The sequence below is a fragment of the Macaca fascicularis genome, chromosome 6, assembly GCF_037993035.2.
Source record: "Macaca fascicularis isolate 582-1 chromosome 6, T2T-MFA8v1.1".
NCBI classification, from domain to species: domain Eukaryota; kingdom Metazoa; phylum Chordata; class Mammalia; order Primates; family Cercopithecidae; genus Macaca; species Macaca fascicularis.
This window is the reverse complement of record NC_088380.1, coordinates 13,312,960-13,320,808: the sequence shown is the minus strand read 5'-3', so window position 1 is coordinate 13,320,808 and position 7,849 is coordinate 13,312,960. Positions and strand designations below refer to the sequence as shown.

Genomic DNA, 7,849 nt, shown 5'->3' with positions numbered 1-7,849 from the left:
ATTTAAAAAGAAAATGCTAATTAGATTTATTAAAAGTACTATCCATGTTTACAGGGCCTGTTTCTTACTTTGTCTTATTTTTTATCATGTCTCTATTTTTATTTTTAGCATTAAACTATTAAAGTTCACTCTTAAAGCATGTCTTTTGGAAATACCCAAGGGGCATACCCCAAGCTAATGTAGGAAGGTACAGAAGGATCTTAAGAGAAGGAGATGGAATGGAAGGGACAAGGGAAATGGGGGAATTCTAGGTGCAGGAAACACAGCTTTTGGCTTCCCTTCCGCTCTCCTGCCGGCTCCATGATGTCGGATTCCTATGGGACAAAGGGTTCCTGAGATGTGGCAACTCTATGTAAGTGAAACCACGGCCTTGCTCTGCATCTCAGCAAGGGGGATTTGTGCATAGTTTCTACCTTCTTGGCTACAGAAAATCATGGAGAACAGAATCAGAAAGGTGGGATCCTGGGAAGAGCTTGATGCTCAAAATTGTATACATAATAGCCTCATTTCCATAGAGGTTTTTTATTCTTGTGTGTACTGGGAATTTCTGACTCAAGAATGGCTAGGAGTGTGATAACCTCAGGGTCAGGCTGAACCTTAGGATCTGAAAGAGAAGCAGCAGACCAGAGAGAAGGAAGCAGAGGTGCCTGCCACACTTTATATCACATGGCCATACAAATAAAGACTAGATTTCTTTCTTGTTCTATGGAAATGTGTTCTTTAGCACTCTCCTAAAACCTGAGTTTAGCAAAAAATAAGCTGAACAAGAAACCGAAAATTTATCTACGGGAAAGAATAACACAGAGAGATTTCAGGTGGAGTAGGCAAAATTCAGACCTAGTGACACAGAACTACCAGAGGAAACTGACAAAATCTTTAAACAGGTGGAGCATTAAGAGTTAAGAAAAATATAGTTTATGAAAAATAATCATATTATGTTCTAATTGTTTATGTCCCCTAATATTTACATATTGAAATTATAATCCTCAAGATGATTGGGTAGTAGGAGTATTAGGTATTAGGAGGTAAGGGATTAAGAGGTGGGGCCTTTGGCAGGTGCTTAGGTCATGAGGGCCTACGCTCATAAATGGGATTAGTGCACTTATAAAAGGAACCCCAGGAAACCAGCTCTCCCGTTACACCATATGATGACAGGAGGCACCATCTCTGAACCAGGAAGTAGACCTTCACCAGACTCCAAATATGCTAGTCTCTTGATCTCTGACTTGTAGTCTCCAGAACTGTGAGAAATAAATGTCTATTGTTTCATAACATCTATTGATTATCTTCTACTTTTGTGGGTCAGAGAGTCCTGATGTGCCTTAGCTGGGCCCTCTGCTCAGAGTTGCAGGGCTGCAATACATGTCTCTATTGGGCATTACTTCTTTCTAGAGCACAGGGTTCTCTTCTAAAACTATGCAACTGTTGGCAGAATTCAGTTCCTTGCAGTTGCAGAACCAAGGTCCCTACTTTCTTGCTGACTGCTCTTAGCTCCTGGAGGGTACCTGGAGTTCCCTGGCACGTGGCTCTCACAGGCCTTTTCACAAGATGAAACCTTACTTTTAAAGTTCAAGAAGAAAATCTAGTCCTTAAGAACTATAAGACAGAATCTTCCATTATGTAAATAATCATGAGAATGGCTCTCTCCTATGCAGAAATCAAAAACACAGAAGTTAACATTCTACATATTAAGGTTCTGATTAATCCTATTGTGTCCAGAGTTGGATCCTTCCAGTGAGTTCATGATCTCGCTGACTTCAAGAATGAAGCCGTGGACCTTCCCGGGGAGTGTTACAGCTCTTAAACATGGTGTGTTCCGAGTTTGTTCCTTCAGATGTGTCCAGAGTTTCATCTTTCAGGTGGGTTTGTGGTCTCACTGACTTCAAGAACGAAGCTGCCGACCTTCGTGGTGAGTGTTACAGCTCTTAAAGGTGGTGCAGACACCAGAGTGAGTAGCAGCAAGACTTATTGTGAAGAGTGAAAGAACAAAGCTTCCACAGCAAAGGAAGTGGATCCCAGCAGGTTGCTGCTGCTGTCTGGGGTGGTCAGCTTTTAGTCCCTTGTCTCCACCCATGTCCTGCTGATTGGTCCATCCTACAGAGTGCTGATTGGTCCAATTTACAGAGTGCTGATTAGCCCATTTTACAGAGTGCTGATTGGTGTGTTTACAATCCTTTAGCTTGACACAGAATGCTGATTGGAGCATTTTTACAGAGTGCTGATTGGTGCATTTATAATCCTTTATCTAGACAGAAAAGTTCTGCAAGTCCAGACTGGACCCAGGACGTCCAGCTGGCTTCAGCTGGCTTCCTCTCTATCATGACACGTATTGAGCTAATCAACAAAATATTTACTTATACATGCTAGAAAGCACACTGACAACAAAGTTCACTGGTTGAAAATAAAGGGAGGAGTAGAGACACAGGCAATGCAAACGAAAGGAATGAAGAGGAGACATTAGAAATCAAATGAAGGTGGCATCATTATGCAGCTATGATGAAACAAAAAGGATCGAGTTTGATGCAGGCAGTGTCACAAAGAGCAAGACTTTTGCCATATTTATCTACCACATCTGGAAATTATAGAGAGTATTTGAGTGTATATGGATTGTGACACTTGAGAGAGATGATTAGGGAAAGGAATAGTTCATTAGGCCCTTCCAGTGTTTACCCATTGTTAATATGCACATGCTATCACATTTTACATCTGTGTCAACCTCTGTGATGGCGTCTGGGGGTCTAGAGGTAACTGCCTAAATGAAAAACATCCAATTCTCTATGCCTTAATTAGAAATGTTCTGACTGAAACCAAGAAAATGGTGCCCTGAATTGTAGACACATTTGTAGGTCTTTAAAAAATACATGTTATTTTGACTAGCAGCTGCATTCCTGCTCTCTGAGGGAAAACCTGACGTTATGGCCACCCAGTCAGGCATGGAGAAGGAGCAGATGCAGCAGGAGGGCGCGGTGGTCGGAGGGCAGAACAAGGAGGTTGCCCCTGTCTCTGGCGATGGCTGTGGGACCGGGAATCAAGATCTGGCCGCCTCTGTCCCACCGTCTCCGGCGACGCGTCTCCCTGGGGCAGCGCCGCCCTGAGGAGCGACACTGCTGTTTCCAACACCGCAGCCGCCACCGCCGCCGCCATTTTCGTGGCGGATGAGGGCCCGCGGCTGCCCTCCATGGCTGCCGTGCTGGGGAAGAGGCATTCTGACCTCCAAGGCTGCCGCAGGCCTCACCAAGTCCTTGGATGTGTGATGCCCCACGTGGACAGCCAGGCCGCTGTGGGGCCACCCCCAAAGGCCACTGGCCACGCCGACGAGCACCCGGCCCAGACCAAGAGACCCGGAAACAACCGTCATAGGAAGCAGCCTGGCTGTGACCAGACTGTCCCTGCTCAGAGGCCTCCAGGGCGGCGTCTGTTTCCTGGGCCTTTGCAGCCATCTTCTCCAGGGTCCCAGCCCAGCAGCCGTTGCCATTCCGGGGCTACTGTGTCGAGTCAGGCAAAGCAGCCAGGCCCTGCACTCCTCAGCCATGCATCTGGGCCAAGCCCTGCTTGCCGAAGCCGCATCGCCCCGCCAGGTCCTGCTCTCCGCAGACGTGCATCTGGTTCAGGCCCTGCCATCCGACGCTGCACCACCCAGCCAGGTCCTGCTCTTCCCCGCCGCGCCACTCAGCCAGGCCCAGCTCGCCTTGGCAGTGCACCCGCGCCGGGCTATGATCTCCGCAGCCGAGCCACCCCGCCAGTCCCTGCTTTCCACAGAGGTGCATCCGGGCCAAGCCCTGCCCTCCAACGCCGCGGCAACCCCCCATGCCCTGCCCTTCGCGGCTGCACAGCAAGGTCAAGCCCTGCTCCTCACAGCACCAGCATGACGCCAGGCACTGTCCTCCGGAGCCGTTCCACCCAGCGAAGATCAGCCGTTCTCAGCCGCCGCTCTCCGCCTGGTTCAGCCGATGAGAATACTCTTTCCCATGGCGCTGGCTTACGACAGCTGGCCTTTCAGAGCAGCTCAGGATCTTCTGATCCTGAGGTCCCAAGACGTACTTCCCCGCCTGGTTGGCATGCAGTCCGTATGCGTGCCTCCTCACCCTCACCCCCTGGGAGGTTCTTCCTTCCCATCCCTCAGCAATGAGAGCTCCTCCTCCTCTGGTGCTTCCAACTCCTCCTCCCAGCTAAGTTTTCTGGGCAGAGTTCCTCTTCCTCTTCCCCCAGGTTCTGGGGCCTGAGATCTATCTCCACTCTTAGCCCTGATAGCCTTAGTCGTGCCTTGATGCCAGAGCTTTATGTTCCGAGCCCCGCCCTTCCAGGAGAGCAGGCGGAAAGAAAGCACAGCACACCCCACTACACCACCTGAGCTGTGACGCTCTGTGAGCATCATCTAAGATTCGCAGAAGGAATCAACATCTACCCACTTTGTGAATGGCCTGCCTGCCCTGTGGTTACCTGTGAGGTCTCCCAAAGTTTCAGCCATTAACCAAAATCCTGAGTAGTTTTGAAGCCTCCCCTCCCCATAACTCCCTCACATAGCATTTACCTGCTGTTGGCCTTTGATTCTGGGCTACCTTCTTTCTCAAGAGAGTTTGCCTTTGCCCTTGAGCTGAGATTTCTATTTTCCAAGTTGCCTCTCCATAGTGAAATATTTTAATTAGTAAAATAAAAGTGTTGGTTTTGTTTTAAAAATATATGCATTTTATTGAAATATAATGAATTAATATTTGGCATATGGAAAAAGTGTTGGTATGTTTGCTTATATAGTCATATGATCTATAATTATAAACAGGAGCTTAATCAACCTCAGGTGAACTTCAGTGACTCCAATTCGCCTACCTACCTCACTGGATGTATCTGGAGAGCCATCTATCGTATACTGATACTGGGAATTGCTACCTAAGCTTTATTTCACTTTGGACCATTCTAGATACAGTGGATAAATGATAATAGATTGGTGAGAGATGGATGGTATATAGATAGACAAAATGCTTCAAAAATTGAAAACGATATGCTACCATAAACTTTTACTGAACGTGTGATAGGATATTACTTTCGTTATAGGTTCAAAAATCTTAACTATGTACTAATTGTTTAGATAAATCAATTTGCAAAAAATCATTTAGTGAACTAACCAATTAGGGAAAGAAAAAGTCACAGAAAGTCAATTCAGCACAAATCCGGTACCAATACAGTACAAGTTGTAAAGGCATGCTTCTAATCTTCCACATTATTTGAAGAATGCATTTGGGCAAATTACTTAAACTCTTTCTGCCTCACTTTACTTATCTCTACGGGTGGTAAAATAGGACCTCCACATTGGATTATTTTTGATGATTAAAGCCTAGTTATTTTTAATTTACAAAATGATCATTACCAAAAATTTATTCACAAAATTACTCTGTCAACTACTTTCTTATTCACTGTGGCATGGGATATTTTACTACCTGTGATATTCTTTAAAATCATCACATAGCTTAATATAACTAATATTAGTATAGCTGAAATTATTTTGCCACTGCAGAACAAAATTTAGTTAATTCCAGAGTATAATTTTCAGTACTTTGGGAAGTATGACATTGTGAAATGAGAGTTATATAGGTATTTTTTGAAATTCAAGGATAATACATGAAGCAAGTTTCTTTCTCCAATAGATTTTCACAATATTTAATGTCTGTTTTTTCTTATTTACTGTCTTCTTAGCTTGCTTGATAGAAACACTACTTAGTATGTCATTTAAGCATATGAAATATGCTCAGTATTTGGAAGCAGAAATAAACGTACTTTTATATTATCATTTTATTCAATAAAACAGGGACAATTTTGGCTACTGAACAAATATAACACAGTTGCTAAGATGAAAGAGCTATTGGGAAATTGAAACCTCAAAAAGATATTCAAAACAATTTGAAACCTGTTGAACTAGTAATCTGTAAACTTTATAAGCATGTAACATATACAAAATTTTGGTGAATCAAAATTTTGTTCAATTAGTTTTTAGTGAACTGGTATTCATTGAATTGATTTTAGCTCAATACATGTCTGATTCACAGGATTTCCCACACACACGTACATACACCCATACCATCCACACTTACAACATTAGAAGAACTAAAATTTGAAGGTTTGGTATGAGTCATATTGCAAATATGTTATTATCCATGTTACTGATATTCTCATTGCTTAAGAGTGTAACGGTCATTTCTTCTAATAGTGCAGCATGGATATATTCTTTCCATCCTTTGTCAAGCAGAGACAAAGTTATCTTAGTCATGAAGGTGAGGATCAGAGAGATAAAGTCATGATATAGTTGGGAGACACCCAACCATTGAGAAATTTCCAGAAATAAAGATTTTAGTTTTGTAATTATTTCCAAATAATGAAACAAGGAAAATAAGCACCTTCTTTTAGATGATTGGAGGTGGAGAATGCCACTTTTAATAGTCTTCCCAAAGACTATGGTGAACTACTGGGCACTATAAGAAACCAGATGAAAAACACTGGCAGTCATTGTAGACATTTTTTAAAAGGTGATTTTCTAGACCATTACTGAAGCTGATTAATTCCAGGAATTGTACTAATGACAACTTGTGGCAAAGGTAAGGTTTTGTGATTAATGATAGTGATGGATTTAAACATGGAATTAGAAAACATTTGACTTCAATATTACACCTGATGGTGTAACTTGCTCTAACATTTTTAACATGAATTGGGAAAATAGATTTGTTGGACACAGGGCTGTACAAACCTTCATTTTATAGAAAGAGCAGTATCACCAAAGCACAATTAACAGAATATGCTGTGTAAGAATCAAATCCTGGACATTAAGCTAGATGAACTGACAGCATGAAACTTTTGGACTATTTTTCCCAGCATAGATTAAGTTTGTTCTTTGTGTGGGAAAAAGGACACAGAAAAATATTTGAAGACCAGCAAGAAGGAATGTAGCATAGACAAGAAGTGTTTACTAAGGAAACCATGTTTCCCTCCATTACTCATCCATCATTCTCTGATACGTGTTTTCCTAGTAAGTCTTAACCTATAATTTATTTTCAACCTTTACAAATTAATTATTTATGATTTTTGAACTGGTTTTATGCTTTCTATTCATTTCTTTACATTTTCCCTCTCTTTTATGTTTTTATGGCTTACGTTGGTTTTTAGCTCTTGTGTTTTAATTTAGTCTTCATTGATGAAATATTTTCTATAATTTCAAATTGTAATTGGGTATGTATGATATTTTCTTCACATCTTTTTTCTTAATCTTTATTAAAATGTTGATTATTTTCTAATTATGCTTTTTTGGATTATAGATTTTTTGTTCTATTAATATATTTAGATGTTCTTCAAATACTTTCCAACATATGTGCTCATTTTCTGTTTTGGTGTCACATTTTTATAATCCTTGCAATATTTCAAAATTTTTATTATTATTATATTTGTTATGGTGATCTGTGATCAGTGACCCTGGATGTTGTAATCAAACCCAAGTTCAACTGCTCACCTGTCAAAAGCCAAACACAGGAGAGGAGCAATGGTGGGAGGAAAGCAGGTTTATCTGGAGAGCCAGTAATCTGAGAAGATGGTGGACTATTGTCCTAAAGTACTGTCTTAAGTAAGAGCATATTTCAGGGCCTTTTTATTTTAAGGCTAGGCAAAGAGAAAGAGGTTGTTTTAAGAGGTGACTAACAACCACAGACATCTGGGCACCAGTGAGGGTTTGAGTAGACTGGGAATGTCTTTCAACTTGGTCAGATCACAATGCTCATATATATCTTCAATAAAACATAGTTAGTTGTTTTCATACTTTCTCTTTAATCCCAGAGTTAGTTTTAAAACCTACATGATTGCTGTTTTTGCATAT

General features: G+C 41.8%; 1 pseudogene; it reads left to right on the top strand.

Annotated features, from left to right (window-relative positions):
- The first annotated feature begins 2,915 nt into the window (after positions 1-2,915).
- Positions 2,916-4,483, top strand: LOC123573871 (EZH inhibitory protein-like; annotated as a pseudogene).
- Positions 4,484-7,849: the final 3,366 nt, after the last annotated feature.